Source organism: Amia ocellicauda, chromosome 21, assembly GCF_036373705.1.
Source record: "Amia ocellicauda isolate fAmiCal2 chromosome 21, fAmiCal2.hap1, whole genome shotgun sequence".
NCBI lineage: Eukaryota > Metazoa > Chordata > Actinopteri > Amiiformes > Amiidae > Amia > Amia ocellicauda.
Window position 1 is genome coordinate 16923296 of NC_089870.1, and position 15976 is coordinate 16939271.

A 15976-nucleotide genomic window follows, 5' to 3' on the forward strand; every position below is an offset into this window, starting at 1 on the left:
GCCAAGCATGAAGGCCACATAAGCTGGTTGTTTAGTGTTGTGTAAAATGAAGTGGAACCTTGCAGAGGTATTTTAATATTCAACCAATGAACCCGAGCTAAAGGCTATGAAGAATATTACCTCGATGGGATGCTCTGCTTAGTGCCTAATCATGAAAGCTGAAATGAAATCAGATTTGGACATTGAGGGGAAATAAGAGAGAGAGATATGGAAGTAAAAAAATAATAAGTATTTGTTTTATTTTTGTATTGGTTAATAAATACTAATTTATGTAGCACACTAAATAAATCAAACTTGTTAAATCTATATCTGCTGTACATTGTTTTCTTATTGTTATTAATGTTAAAGGTCTGAAAGTTAATTCTATTGGTCTAGGAAGGATTGATGTTCTGCAAACAACAGATCCCTGACTGTTCTACAAATTCTGTTTCTACAAATATATTTCCTGTGACAAATATTTATGGCTGAGAAACAGGTCTCAATACTTTAGGAGAATCGTAAAACATTTCGCCTGTATGAAGAATTTTATGACACATATGACCACTAAAATGATATTTATTTGAGGTATTACATAGCAAGCAGACTGACATTTTGATTTACTGTTATTAATCTTTTTGAGCGTGAGGGGAGTTTAGATCATGAAAGCAACACTAAGGACTAGACCAAATCAAAACTTAGATTTACCCACAAATCACGAAGTACAAATTTTATCGCAGTCTAATTTATTGTTAGAAGCTACTTTCTACTTTTAATAAGTCAAAAGGAGATTGGGTACAACTTTGTAATTTGCGATTCCCAGGTGGGTCAAAGTTTTGAGGTGATCTAGCCTGATACAATGCAACAAGCATTCCCAGTACAGTGCTGGTTGGAATATGTTGAGCTGTATATTTGTGTTCTTAGTTAGACATATTTATACTATCTTAAAATGAATATCATACTTTAGACATTGCTGTTAAAACATCTGATCAGCAGAGAGAACATAAATTCACCAACATGGAGGCCTAATGGTTAGAACATATAGATTTTGAAGAGAGATTCTAACAAATACTTTCAGATTAAATGTAAGGGTATTCTGTGGCCATGCTGTCTTCTGTATCCAGGTGAAACAATAGCTGAGCTTTGGCTCCTGGGCGATTGTGAATTTAAGCAGCTGTGCATCTTCAGACATTATTTACTTGGTTCATTGCTTAATCCAATACTTATTTTTTTAGAAAATATGCAGTTAAGCTTTTTTTAACAGGATTATTTCAGCTAGATACAAATCTCCGGAGACTGTCATCTGGATGTAAAATAATTTTGACACATATATGATCTAAATGATATGAACAACCAAGCCTGGGTAAAAATAAACATCTAAGATTTGGTGTCATCATTTTGGTTCTAGTGTTTTTGAGTTTTTTTACAATCATTATTATTCCTTCTGTCCTTCATATTGATCTGGATTTTGACAGAGAAACTGTCTCATTGTATGAAATTGTAGGAGAGCTGAGGTCCATTTGTTCCTTTAACTAAAAACATTTGATATTTATTTAAAATTTTCAGTGACCGAATGCATTCTTCAAAGCTGCTGTTGCTGTGAAGTTACATATTCAGAATATTTCTGAAATTAAAAAATACATTAATTAAAGGTGAAAGTTGTTAGTTGTTTCATGTCCTTAATTATATGTTATAAAAAGTATATAAATAAGTAAACATGTAAAAATAGAAAAATTGGAATGTGTTGTGCTTAATTGTTACTAAAGAAGTGCTTAATACAAAGGTTTGTACTGTTGACAATACACATCATACTGTGAAATATATATTTGTTTTAATGCTTCTCACACTGTCCAAAACTGTTTTCATGATTCCGATAGCATTGTTTCTCCATGTATTAAAAAGAGCGACTGTTACATTATTGTTGTGCTTTTCACATATTATATTTAAATTGCTTGGATGTGTAGGCTGAGAAAAATGAAGATGAGATCATTTGGTCACCCAACTTGTAACACTAGCTACAATAATAATAACTGGATCCTGCATGTTATTAGCAGCAAACTGGACTTATATTACAGGAGACATTTAATGACAAAATTGATAATATTTGAAAAGATTAATCTTTTTATTACTTTGTTTTTTATTTGATATTTTTTTGATACAAAAAGTAGGCTTCAAAACTGTACACAGCAGTGTAAGATACTGGGATTGCCTAAAGTGAATTCAGATTGAAAAGATTGAAATCCAGATCAATTATTTGCATGCCAGGAAGAGGCATCACATAACCTTTTATTATAATATTATTATTTTCATAGCAACAATATCATGATGTGCATTTGCAAAGAAATAAAGACAAATAAACAGGAAACGTTTCTTGGAGGTATTACATGAATAATAGCTACAGAAAGCAATGTTGGGATGGTCAACAAAAGCAACTGTCAGTTCATGATGCAAAATTCAACATGTTCAGTTGTACATGAGGAAGTTATTCCACTAGAAATACTAAGACTAAGTAAAGGTAGGAAGACCTTAGGCACTGCTCAATTCTTCTTTAAGGTAGTGCACTTGATTTTGTGTTTCTGTGCTCTTGTTTTACTTTAGTATATTTTTTCCTGAATTCAAATAAATGAACAATAGACAGACAAACAAACAAACAAACAACAATAAATAACACATATAGAATAGAAAGCAAATCATTAATCAGAAATACATTCTCAACACTGTCTAATTATGCTTACTGCTGGCTTTTAATTACCTGGATATTTTCTATTTGTTTGCATTCTGTGTAATCCTCCAACCATCGCAAGTCTCAGAAGACACAAAAACCTTAAGCCATGTTATAGGCACTTTACTCAAGCATAATAGGCTTCTGCTTACATAAAGGTGCCTACGTTGCGTGTGTGCTTCATAAATAAATGATTCATTTATAAGTGCTAGGTTGTGTTGTGAACATGTTTATAGGGAGCCTGACCTGGCCAATGTGTTTGAATTATTTCAGAAGTTGCAATGCTACCCTCCTGCCCTTAGTGCACTAGTTTGGCTGACTGCTGGAACACCCTCTCAGTATGTGGATATCTATTCTAAGTCAACAATAAATATTTAATCTGAATAAATATTATAAGTCTTTTTTGTGTTCTTGTACAGAGCACCAACTTGTCAGAGGGTTATGAGCATAGACACACATGTTTGCACACTCCAAAAATGAGGACCAAGGCATTGTAACTTCAGATGTTGCTACCTGGCTCCTTAATTCTGGAATGCTTTGCACTTAAATTGAAATAAATTACTTAATGTAGCAGGTGTTAAATATTGGCAAATCATGGAAATACTGTGAGGTATTAGAATGACTGTGAAATATAATATGAATAAGATATATATTAGAAAATATGCTTTTATTTCAGATTTGCTTTGAACATTCTGTTCATTAGCAGGACTGTCCTAATTCACACAATCAAAGAAGGAAAGTTGGATTCGATCTTATGGAAGAAGCCGAACAGCTGGTGTCGGCAAAGAGTATCATTGTTTGATTACGTTGGCATATCAAAATTTACATATCTGATTATGTTAATAGTTTTCCGTGACTCTGTGGATATAGATGCATATTTAAACGTATGACCTTGAAAAGTAAGTGTTAAGGATTTGTGGGCACTGGTGGCTACTGACACCCAAAGAGATAAATTCCAACTGCCGCATTTTAAATGGCCCTGCTGCAGAGGAACTCTCTGGATCTCTGAACACAGACCCAAGTTATAAAGCTTCATATCAAGATATTTTATTATTCAAGGTGCATTCTTTTATAATAAAGATTAGATGGTGAATTTATGAAAGATTATAAGTATGCTGTTAGAGAAATCAGTGCTGATTTGATTGATTTATTATGGGAATTTAATCTACTTTATACCTGAGCGATACATTCTTTTAAAACATATTAGGCAACCCTTTTCTTATTTCTATTATTTTGAAGCTCGTGTTGCTTTTAGCCAGTTTAAAGAAATACAGTGTTTGCTGAAGTTATTGTTATAGAAATGACAATTAAACAAACCCTAGAAATATGGAACACAGAAAGCTAACTGTTATAAATAAGGTCCTGTGTAAAGCACTGTGTAGTAGTGGTTAGGGCTCTGGACTAATGACTGGAAGGTTGCTTCACTTAGATTGCTCCAGTAAAAATGCCCAGCTGTATAAATGGGTACAAATGTAAGTCGCCCTGGATAAGAGTGTCTGCTAAATGACACAAAAAAATTCCAGTGAGATAAACAAGACTGTGAAAGTGGTTTGCTTTGAAAATGTAAGGCAGTATAATCATTAGCTCTACTTTGTCATGAATTGTCACTTCCTCAAAATGTATTATAGTAATTCTGAAGCCTCAGCCTCACTATAGGACCTGGGCCTTTTGGTGATGTGGAAACTTTGCTGCACTATAGTGCGGGAGACGAAGGGTTTGAGTCTTGCCTAGGGCAGAACCCCACAATATTTTACATTGGTGTCAGCAGTGCATTGTTTTGAGCCTGCATCAGTCCATCTCTGTTGGGAGATGAAGGAGCAGCATGAGGACACGCTGTCACTACGGCGGGGAGGGGTAGTTTTGCAATTCTGAAGCCACGCTAGGGGTCTGGGCCATTTTGTGATGCAGAAACTGTACTGTGGCAAAGGAGACCAGAGTTCGAGTCTAGCCGTGGCTGGAACCCTACAGTATGTGAAGCCACATACTGGGGTACTTTCCATAGATTACTGTAGCTCCAGGGTTAAATTAATACCAGCAACAACATTTGGATAAATGCTTGTATCATACTGAAAATCTTTGAAAGCCATTTTAACTTTATTTTCTGGAAAACATTCAGTAAGATCTAAAGAAAAAAAAGATAATAGGGTAAATACTGCTTTTACCATGACATATAACCCATTTATTTCAAATATGAAAATAATTTGGGTATTAATAAATACATTTTCAGAAGCATTTGCAAAGAATTCCATTTTAAGAAGTAACTAATGTAGAGCATTTACATTAGCTTATATTTTAAGCCTTAAAACATACTGTAAAATTATCTCACCTTTTTATGACTGGATTCAAACTAATACATTATGCCTCCCAACCATTTTTGTTGTCCATGGATTTTATCATTTGTGTAATTGTTCACTCTGTGTAGGAGTTCTTGGAGATACAGCCATGGCTTCAATTATTGTGGTCTGCTGATATCTTGTGTGGCAAAAATCTATTATAAAAAAAAAAAGAATTACATTTAAAAAAAAAAGTCTAGGAAGCTTTATTATGAAAGGTTTCATTGAAAAGATTAAACAAAGTTTTCAACCTGAAACTAGGCTGATAGGATAGCTATTACCTCATGCATAATTCAGGATTCAGCTAAAAACATTGTGATGTATGTGCTCAATTTGTATGTGGTGGGAGGGAAAGTCTTAAAGTTAATTTGTGCTTCTCTCTGATGTGTGCTGAAGGTGATCCTCTGTGTAGTTATTACACTGTCCCAGTCATTGTCCAAATGAGCAAATAGTCAGTCTCTACCATTTGTAATATCCAGAGGCGCCATTACTGGATTAGTCCTCTTGTTAATGTCTTGTTCATAGTGTTGTGTAGATGTACACAAAAATGATGACAATTAAATTGAGGATGGTTCCAATGATGCCAAGCATTGCCAGTATGGATTCTTCCTTGCTTTCCTTCTCTTGAATTCCTTTTTCTTCATCACTGACAGCAGTGTTTACCATTTTCACAGAAAAAGTCTGCAGGTTCCTTCTCAGACTAACCTGTTGATGGAAGAGACCGAAATTAACCGAAAGCTTGTGTATGCATTTCACAATCATATATAAACATACATTACTAAGAAGGAGTGAAAATGTTGATTCAGTGAATGTTTTGGAAATACAATTTTTAATTATTGATGTATAGAAGATGTATTACTACAAGCTATGCTGGCAACTGTTTATTTAGGGATGTAGTGTACTAGGAATGTGTACTAGGAAGTATTTTCAAATTGTTTTTGTTCATAATATAATGTGCTGTGATAAACACATTCAAGTTTTCTACCCATTTGCCGGAATAGAAAAGTATTTGATCAGTGCATACTACCAGTACTCATTTATGATTGTGAAATCTGATCACTGAATCCAAAAATGTTACAGAAACTGCAGATGACAAAAAGACACTTGGAGAGATATGTGCTTGGAATAACGAGAGAGAAAAATAAACACATTGATCCGAAAACAAACAAAAATATGTGACGTGACAAAATGTTAAAATGGACAGACACATTGCAAGAATTAACACATTGCAACAGATCAAAGATAGACAAAGGGAGCTATCAAATAGATCCCAAGAGAATAGATAAGACCTAGAAGACGATGACATAAAATATGAGAAGATTAAATCATAAATTTTGTAGGCGTGACATGTAAAAAGCTGTAGATTGAAGCAAATGGAAACATCTTGGGAAGGCCTTCATGCAGCAGTAGATTGATGTTGATGATTATATATATATATATATATATATATATATATATTTGTGTGTGTGTGTGTGGGGGGGAGAACTTAAAAAAAACAAAAAAAACTTTAGGAAATCGCATTTGGAAACCCTTCCTCCTAATAGTACTGATTTAAATATCAAGAACAGATAGAAGCCAAGATAATGCTGACTTAAGCTCTGTAGGGACACATTTTAATTCCCGTATAGAGGCTGGTGCATGCAGAACTGGTGAGTAACAGTTTAACATTCAGATGGCATTCATTAGGTATCTGGAAAGAGTGTTAAGCTTCAGCTACTTCTAATAAATCGAATTTCATACAATTGTTTAGTGTAATTAACAGCTGCCACTAACTGATTAAACCCCATTTGTGAATGCTTCACTGATATAATTGAAATTAATGTAACCTCACAGCAGAGCCGTGTTAATTCATGTGCCTTTCTGCGGGTCATTCCTGTTGGTGGTCAGGTTATATGGTGTTACTTGAAGTTGAACCAGACCCAGAACCAAAAGTCAGAGACAATTGTTATAAAATGTAATGTAATTCTGCACTTTTAATTGGCACTGGAATCATTAAATTAAATTCATATTGAAGTACTTGTGTATTGAGATGAGTATGAGACTTGCCCAACCTTTAATTTTCTCATTATTCCTATTATTATTCAACTAATACAAGTTGTATTACGTTTTGGAGATTGGTCTTGAAACTGTACTTCCATGTACAGTCTTACAGTATTCTAATAAAACTGACAATGATTAAATATTGTATTATATAGTATGTTTAGGGATATGCTGTATGCTAGGTCATCTTAGGGTCAACAAGGGTCATCTTACAATTAACTTTTATGGTCAGTTTGTTTTCTTAGCCCAAGAAGCTTGTTGGTTTACAACTATTGCTATTAATGGTGCTATATAAAATAAATTATGTATATATTCATTATTAATGTATTGTTTTATTTATTTATCTATTTGTTTACTTGCTCCTGGCTCACATCATTCTGCTACAGTTTACCCTTATTTCTAGTCAACTCACATTTCATATTGTAATTGTTTAGCATTTTGTGGGTTAAAATAATGTACATATATAATATTATATAAGATTGGGAGGCAATCCAAATTCATTCAGTATTGTTGCTTAAGCAAAGCTGGAAGCAGCATCCAGCTGTTCTTTGACTTATTGCCATATTTATATATCACAGGCAATTATTTTCATCCTCAGACATTCCGTCACTGTTTTTCTGTGTTTAGCAAAGCCCGGGAAACTGATTTATCTTTGCAGCTTTTCAATAATTTAAACAGGAATTTTAGCTTTGAACGAGTCTTAAGCTTTATCAGATACAGACTGGTTGAGGTGGTATAAATGTTACATAAATCATACAGCGCACAGCAACAGCTGTGGATTTTGAAAATTACCGAAATAAAACAACCACTTAGTTAAGGTGAGGTACAGAATGCAAAACACAAAGCCTGCAAATGTATATTGTTCGTGCTGCATAATGCAACATTATATATTTTTAAAAACACTGTCCTATGTCAAGAAAACAAATAGTTCTGTTTGGTTTTAAATGTATGGAATTTATGTTTGAATTAAATATTCATCTATAAATTTTGCCTTAAGCCCTGTGATTAAAAGATTCCTTTGTTGTTTTCCTACCCTGGATGAATACCCTTGGGCTGAGATTTCTCAATATGTTCATATCATGAAAAGGGCTTCCCTCAGATAGCCTGATGCCCCTCTGTTTACTAGAATTGATGTGCCCTCATCTGTGAACACTGCTGCAAATCCCCGATACACACAGCTTCTACGCTAAAAAAGAACATACGCTGCCAAACTAATTGTGAACGGGGAATTTGTATTCTCTCTCAGTATACAGCTGCAAACAAACATAACTTTTGGATCTCCTACAGCAGTATATCAGAGACAGCGGTCTGATGTGTATGGCATGGTTGAATTTCTAACTTATAGACACAGATGCTGATCAGCCATTGCTGCCCAAAGCCCTGCATCAGTTCATACCACCACTTCTTAATATTTGCTGGTTTCCTCCTAATAAGTTTGACAATTTATAGTCGTATAACTAGACAGCCAACGTAGGTTGATAGGTAGATAGGTAGACGAGACAATGACAGTGCCAGCAGCGATTGTAAAAGTGATATAAGAGCAAGAAGTGTGGGGAAGATTCATATTCACACGTTGCTGTCAGTCTGGAGCCAGAGAGAGAGAAGTTGGAAAACACCCACGCACCCTCATTTAAGGCTGGGACTGAGAAAACAAATCATGATATGATAAGACATATAGAGAATTCCAGCATATGGTGATTATAAATGTATATATAGACTCTGGCTCAGATTGATTGGGACCACGGTTGTTTATTGGTTATTCCAGTCACATATGCAAATACATTTGAGCTTTAACAACAGGTTCAGTCCAGAGCAAATCTTAGTTCATAGACAAGCTCAAACACCTGGTCCCAGCGTACCTATGGACATTGAAATGAGCACTTAGTTGAGCAAAAGGAAACTGGTAGATACCAGTGTGAAATCTTACAGGTACTGTATATTCTACTGTCAAAGAGGGAAGTATTTTACATAAGATGTTACCCTGACTCACACTGACTCTACAAAACAAGTATGAAAAGCATAATTCTTGCAATCTTTATATTGTTTTATAGATCAGATATAGCGTGTGAATGTTTGACCTCGTGCAGGATGAGTCTCCTTGTTTTGCCGGCAGAAAATTGTGAACATTGTTATTAATTAATTGATTAATCCTTCAATTAAGAATTATTTTGCCTTTTTTTTTAAAAGGTATTGTTTTTGATCACATGCATCTCTGGCCTTGCAAACTTTCATAATTACTGGAAAAATTAACTGGGAAGCTCTCCTTTCTTTAGTGCTGCCGATAATTAAAGTAGAACCACATAGCAATCAAGTATTTCCACTTCAGAAAGCAGGCTCTCTCTTCTCAGCAAGCTCCTTCATCTTCTTGGAATTAGGTGCTAATTCCTGTTTCAATTTCAAATTAATTTGAAAAAATAAACATAGGCCTACACCCAAATTATTTATTCTGCATCAGTGACTCAATTGACAATGTAAACAGTTTAAAGTAGAATAAATAAAGCTTGTGTTGCTTCGGTGCGTAGGTGAGCAACTTACTGATGAGGAGCTGCTGCTCTCGTCAGAGAGGGAGTCAGACGGGGAGCATTGTGAGCAGCCCTCGGGGCTGGAGGCGGAGGAGAGGAGGACTGTGGGGCACAGGACACCTTCCATACAAAGACAAGCCAATCAGAGGGTCTGAGCTAGACATGCTATAAGAAACAGGTAAGAATATAATATGAGTCACCAGAAATGCTTAAAATAATTGAAATATGAAACGTTTATGTATCGACAAAGAATCCCGTGTTTCAGCGAACATCCCTATACATGTTTAAGAGAATAACACCCATACTGTAATTACCACTACCATCTGTCAACAAAAGCTGCACACCACTTTATCAGATGCTGGTGCATTATGGAAGAGGAATTACCCTTTCTTTGTAAGCAATTCTACCCCTGAACACAAAGTTATTGATGCCCAGTAAATATTCCAAGTTTACCAATAAATAACCTTTAATCAGGTGTCAGACTTCACTGTATCAATAATACCTATTTTCTTATGTTGTGCAAGAGGTGCAACGTCAATATAGTAACAATAAACCAAAACTTATGAATAGCTAACAGATAACTACAATTGTTTTGCTAGGTTGATGTAGGTGTGGTTTTATATTTAATAATCAAATATACTGTAAAACATAAAAGTTGTGTTTAATGGGCTCAGTGTAATTTAAGTACTTCTGCTTTCCTATACATTTTCTCCACTAAAAAATGATAAAAACTGAATATACAAATTCACTTTTTAATTGGTATTACCTGTAAATCTTATCCATGTTATATCCACAAAAAGGAAAAGCCCCCATACAAATCACCTCAAATCCTCTGACATTGTCATACATTGCCCAAGTATTGTTAAGACATATTCTTATATATATCTTAACAATACTTGGGCAATATATGACAATGTCAGAGGATTTGAGGAAGATACATCTTTCAGGAACCTGAAACCTGGTTCCTGAAAGATGTATCTTCCCTTTTGTATTACTCATTAGTCAAAAATAAGAGAAATCCAAATCAAGTACAATTGAGTGACTTCCTTTGTGTGAAAATGTAATTTATCGATGAGTTGCTTTTTCGTTCATACACACATGACGCAAGAAAACAATCCCATCTTAGCACTTTATTAGTATTACATTTCAAAATAAAGAATTCTAGAGATGATGAAAATGATGAAATATTTATCACACATAAAGAATATATACAAGTAGGGCTTTCAAGGTTGAGAAAAGTTAGTAAATCTTTACTTTTCGTAAAGCTTATTCACAATGCTTTCACAAACCAACATGTTTTCTTTGTTTTTTGTTTTTTGTCCGTGAAGTACAGTAACTTTAAATTTGTTATTTAACATGATGCTCATATCTGATAATACAATTTGAGTACCTCTTTATATTAATACATGTATTGTATTTTAATGCATTAGAAATGTCAAGTAAAATTTTGAAGGAGCAGGTTAAACATCATCTGGTTACTCCAAAAAACTAATAAATAATAAATACCTTCACAAAACCGTGTATTTCCAAAACTTGATTGGGTACTATATTTAAGTATTTTGTCTACATTTTTGTATATTTTGCAGTCTTTGCATGAAAGCTTAATCAAATTTGAAGTTTGTATATAATATATAATGTTTCCCCTTCTGACCATTTATGGAGAGACTTGTTTATATATAAAAATTGAGTATACCTCAGGGATATGATAACATCATGAGGTGATTTCAACATCCCTTTCTTTGCTTCAGTAGCTGTTGCACATGTGTCTCTTTGTAAAATGCATTAAAGGCTGCCTTCTGTTGTCATTTAACACATTTATTGTTCAACTGAGCACGCATAACTGTTGGGGAAGTTTCCATGAAAAGATTCTCATCTGCAATTGAAAACCAGGGCCTGGAGGACAGAGAGGAAAAGGGTAAAGGTGGTACCTGAGATAAGGACGAGAGCAGGGGTATGGCACACCTACTCTGGCACAATTGTCTGGAGATTACTGAAGTGTAAACATTTTGCCACTTGAATAATTCAGAACATGTCAGATGTTTCAAGACATTAACTTCGTCTGATGAATAGATATGCTTTTGGCATTCTTTTAAAGTGGAAGTGAAACAAACAAACAAGCAAACAAACTTTTTTTTTTCCCCCACACTCACAGAAGGGACACTGTCAAATTAATTTAATGTTCAGTGATCATTGAAGGCTGTGACTCTATGGTTAAATTTGTATTATTTCATGAAGTATGTTTACACACAACTGGGATTTTTAAATATTCATATTCATATATACACAGATAAGTAAATTAGACAACATAGCCTCATAAATATAATTATTATTATTTATTTATTGGCAGACACCCAAGTGCAAAAATACAGTATAATATATATAGATTATATCTATGCAAGTTTTAGTATTATATATGTATAATTATTATACAGTTAATATATCTTGACATGTATGCTGTGATTTAGTTATGTATTTATTTTCAAATAAAAAGTGAATCCATTTAATTTATCTTTGGTGTTAAGTGGTATAAGTCCTTATTCATCTTTTTGATGAACAACATGAGAAGGGCAGCTTGTAGTAAAGGGTTTTGAGCTTGGGAAATAATTAAAAGATAAGTATTAAATGAAAATAAAGCCTTTCTTACATATAAATAAAGTTAAAGTTTGATAAAACAATTGGATATTTTTACATAATATAAACATATATATTAGTTTCTGTAATTCTGTATATTATACTGTATTATATTTTACACTGATTTCCTCCTTTAAAGTATAATTAAATGTAATTTCTTTATCAAAATATTTCAATTGTAACAAATAAGTTCTACATATAATGAAATTGTATGCTTGATCAACCCCATTGTCTACTGTGATTAAATAGGAAGAATAATGAACATGTTTCCAGTAGCATCAAAATTAGCAAACACACGTGTGCAGAACATTATATTATTGCACTTTGAAAATGTTTTAATCAATATCATAACTTTCAGAATTGTTTAAGGGTTTCTGAATCTCCAGATCATAAAAAATGTGGAAACTTCCCAGCTTCATACTGCAATTAAATTCTCTGTGAATCACTAAACATGCAAGGTTACCAATAAACTTAAAACAATGTCCATGAACAAAATGAATGGATTCACAAAGTTCTCAATATAAGATGATTAATCATTCATTATTTACAGTGTTTGATTATACACTGCACCCCCGGGTGTATCCCAGGGTTGTGGCACACAACTGAAACAACACTGCGAGCGACTCTATATGACTTCAAATGTAGGATTAAAAGAGCTCTTACCTTGCACTGCATCAGGAGAAAGATAACATAGGACATGCTGTGAGATAGAGCCTTTCTGTGGTCCACAACCATCCCAGAGAACTAACCCAACAGACCGCGCCGCTCATTCTTCAGTAAAAAATAAAAAGGGGCTCAAACTCTGGACAGCTTGGGATCTTCAAAGCTGCCAAACTCTGGGGCTGCAAGGTTGTGTTCCCTTCTGGAATTCAGTTTTTCTTCCCTCAGATTCATCTCCCGAGCACCAGGTCCAATCTCTCTTGAAAGTGCTTCATCTTCAGATGAGCAGCTGGAATGGAACACGTTCTGTTTTTTATTGTGTTTTTTTTTAAGATGATGTCAGGTTGAAGCCTTTTGAGATGACAAGCAGGAAAAAAGAAAGCTGTGTCATGTGTCCGAGTTATTTACCCTCCTTCTGTTGAACCAATTCAATATTTTTGGTGGTGGTTGCTGTTGTTTCTCGTTTGTTCGTGTTTTAAGGAGATCACAGGACGTCCTAAAACCCTAATTAGCACTGGATTCTTTCTTGTCCTTTTTTTTTCTCTCTCTCACATCCAAACATCCACACATTACGCTGAAGGAAACTCCCTTTACATTTGTTCATCAGTGTGCGGAGTTTTGTAATTGTTATTATGACTGGCCAACGGTTTAAAAGACAGAGAAGGTGCACCAACTGGCACAGGGCAGTTTCTTCATTGATGCACTTTCCGACTCTGCTCCCTGGCATCAGTTCAGAAGCAAAGTGTTAAATGTCTCTCGGATGCCACATTGAATGAACACATTTTGTTAGTTAGTCATACCACGCCGCTGCGCTTCAGGAACCAAGGCATTCCCTGCTCTTTCTGCCTCGCATATTAATTGAGCCGGGTTGCCTGGCAACAAGCTCCAGGGAGCCACAGAACGCCCGACGACAAGAAGCGTTTGTGACAGCGGTGATGGAGGGGAGGGTCTCCTCAGCTGCTTTTTAATTCATGGGGTCTGCTCAGCTGCTCAAAGCGAGAGCAATTACTCCAACCTAAGGAAAAGTCCGTGTAGCGCCACTGGGGCTGTGCAGAGTGACGGCTCACACGAATTCCCCTGCCTAACAGTGACAGCGAAATGCTGCTGAGGGGATTTCACTCCAGCCCAAGTGTGGAGCTAAACTGAAGGGACTTAGGCAAGTAATGCATACAGTGATTGAACATGAGATCTGCGTGGCTGGGATGCTACACTTTAATACCAGGCTTTCTAAATCTAACATTTTTATTTTTTCTTCTTTTTTTTTTTTTTTGGGAAGTCTCATTTCTTTGGTTTAAACTACACTTGAATGCACTGAACAAGAGCAGATTGTAGATACTTCTGTCATTTCCTTTTAAACTGTTAGATTCAAGTCTAGATCAGTCAAGCGCAGTTGCCTGATTAAGCCTGTTATGTACATAAGGGAGCAGGCAGATTGCCACACTGCAAACGTATATGCTTATTTATTCACTCATAGTACAATTTATTGGAATAAATGTAGTGGAAAGTGAACTATTGCTTATTAAAACGTTTCATTTCAGCATTACCGTGGCTGCTTTGATTAAAAGGAGGAATTTACTTACTTTACAGCTGAACTGCAAATAATTCTATGATCTTCAATGTGTATAAAAATGTAGCTTCTTCATTTGTTGACCACTGTCTTTCTGAAGATCTACTTTTCACTATATTTATTATTGAATGTTCTGGAACATGAATTAATATATTAAAAATTGTCATCAGCTAAAGCTGTAGAGTTTACATTAATGTATAAGGTTTATGCCCATGCTTGGTGACCACTGATTAATATTAGAAAGTCTTGTTTTTTTAAGTTCTAGGTTGAAACTCTTTATTGTGGTTTTATTTTAATTGGACATTGCTCTTGTTATTAAGTACTCCTACTCTTTCAATGTTGAATAGTATGCAGAAGATGAATTCCCCAAATGATCTACCTTCATATTATAAACCTTGTGCACTCCTACCAACAAGCTGAAATTATGCTTTTAATGTTAAGAGGGTTGATGCAATTTTCAACTGTGTGAATCTAATCGCTTGTGTACTTTTAATTATCTTTCCATTTCATTGAGCTGGTGAATGTCCAGTATTGTGTTTAGTCTGTGATCGTGAAATATGCAAATTCACAGTCTGTTTCAAAGTGAATCTGTCAGGGTTCAATTTTGAAACGTTATTGTGCAGAGGTCTTTTTTTGTACTGTACAAACCCTGTGTAAATGATAGATCAACAACAGATTTATGGAAAATATAGTATTGCCCAATTTAGCCAGTACTAAACACATTATACCTATGCTTTAAATATGTGTTTTAGTGAGTACACAAACAATAACATAAATTTAGTTATTATGATATATGTATTTCTTAGCACAAATAATTAGAGGAAGGCTATATGCTGGAATTCATACTAAATGCATGAATCATTGTGGACGCCTTTCAAATCAGTTTATATATAGCTAAAAAAAACGTTATTTTGTTGTTTTCAAACTTGAAAGGAAATTTAGCATTTTGCATTTTACTGTAATCTTAAAACCACATAAATGCACATTTTTGATTAATGTTGGGTCGACAAAGATGATCAAATTCAGGTTTCTGCTTCATAAAGTAGTTACAAATTAGATAACTGTGCAGTTATGCTTAGTGATCCTTACTGTGATTTAATTTATAGATTGCACAAACCTTATGTCCTTATTTCCACATAGACAATATTTCACTGGGTGGATGATATTAATGAAAAAAAGTGCATAATGCAGATAAGAAGCAAAAACAAATTGCTTTAAGCTTGATGTTAGCCTGCATGTTAAATGGCGTGGAATGGACAGCAATAAAAATGGAAATATAAAGGCAGCCTTTTTGCAGTGCTGAGATCACTGATGTGAATAATTTTATTGCTTACTTTGAGTCATAACATGTTAGATTAACACTCTGAAGTATCTAGTTTCACCATTACATTGATAACAATTCATCAAACACAGACGCTAATTCATTTGTGTAATCTCTTCACTACATTGTTAAGAGTAGCTTTCAGATTACAACTTAAACGTTCCCTGCATGTTGGAAACAGACCTTTGTTCATCAAACCATACA